We start from the raw sequence: 1,672 nt of genomic DNA on the forward strand, positions 1-1,672 counted from the left end.
CACAGGGGTTAAAGTCTCAGCACTATCAAGCTATCACCAGCCACTGCAGCCTGAGTTGTATCCCCAATCAGAGAGGTGACCCACATGGCGTGGCAGACCTCTTCTGTCTCACCGGCTGCTCCCATCAGCAGTGTATTTGGTTGATCTGTCTGTTCTGCTCCCCACTCTGTCTCTGGTGGTTCCTTTCAGTCTCCTGCTCTTCTAGCCTACACCCAAGTTCTTGTATACATAAATACATTTAAATATATATCTTATCAGTTAAGCTCTTTGATGGGATGATAAGCTAAGTATCATAAGTAAAAGATGGTAAGATTTTCTCACTTTTGAATATGATAACTTTAATATAGAATGCAATGATTAAAGGGTTGAAAATTTTAACAGACTCTTAATCTGGCTTCCATTTCCTTAATCCCTTAATCAGTTTAATAATTACTGATTTTCTTATTGAGCTAAACCTGTGATTTTTCTCATCCCAGTTTCTAGCATTTTCCTTCTGGATTTTGCATCAATACTGATGTTGCAACAGGACAACCCAATCCCTCTGGGACAATTTGGGAAAAGAGCTGACTGCCAGATGAGTGGGGCAATGTGGGCAGTGATTCACAGAACAGTGGTCAACCAACATTCTGCATTTCTAAGAAATACTCCACAGACGCTTGCTGATAGGCACACACTGTCTCTGGGATACCCATTTGGCTGGCGTCACCGGAAGTGAGGGCTTGGGTACTCTTACTTGCCCAGGCTGGTGGTGGCTCTCTGCCCACCCGTGTTGATTTTTCAAAGATACTCGTCAGCTGGGTTGAAATAATGTCATTTTTAGCTGCTCCCCTGTGGTCTACAATGCCAGAGCCAGCCCTGTCTTCTGAATTAAGGGAATCACGTACTTGCAAGGTTCTAGGGAAGAAAGACTTCCCAAGGCAAGATCTGTGGTATTTTTGCAGCACTGTGCATAGGGTCTGTTCATCTGGCAATACCAGTGACACTTTAAGAAGCAGCCCACTAAAAGGAAACTTGACAGATTCCAATTCTTTTGCTCTCGGAGACGTCACAGAGACAACAAATGGCGACTATTAGATATGGAGCCACTCATGTTTGCCAGTTTCTGGTCTCACATATGTTTTCAATTGACAACAAAAGACTGAATGAGTAAGCATCATCCCTTGAAATGACCCATGATCGTTAGTGAAGAAAAACAATGTTTATTTGTGCACAAAAGACCTCTGTTCCGAAGATACATGTCTCCTTCCTGTGTGGTAGTGAGGGACAACTAGGGATGGATAAATTGACTTTGGAAAAATAAAAGTTAGAAATTAGTGTTATCAAAACTTACTTTAACTGTGGACACAACATAAAGTAAACAGCACTGAACCTTCAATTTGCAATTTAAAGTCACCAGACTGACAGCTGCATTTCTTTCCACTGGGATTTGCATTTTCTTCTTCCCTCCCTCTCTACTTTCCCCCTTCTTCCCTCCCTTTTTACATCCTCCCCTCCTTTCTTCCTACCTGATTGCTTGTTTCAGCTAATAAACACAAATTGAAGAGTGACTTTGTACTTAGCTTTGTCTTATGTACAAAGGATGTAAGAATTTTTTTACTACCTCAGGCAGGCAATTAATTAATTCAATTTATAAGCAATTTATTAAAAATGGTTTTAGGGGGCCCTCCCTGGT

This window comes from Condylura cristata, unplaced genomic scaffold (assembly GCF_000260355.1).
Source record: "Condylura cristata isolate star-nosed mole 26May11 unplaced genomic scaffold, ConCri1.0 scaffold00009, whole genome shotgun sequence".
Classification (NCBI taxonomy): Eukaryota; Metazoa; Chordata; class Mammalia; order Eulipotyphla; family Talpidae; genus Condylura; species Condylura cristata.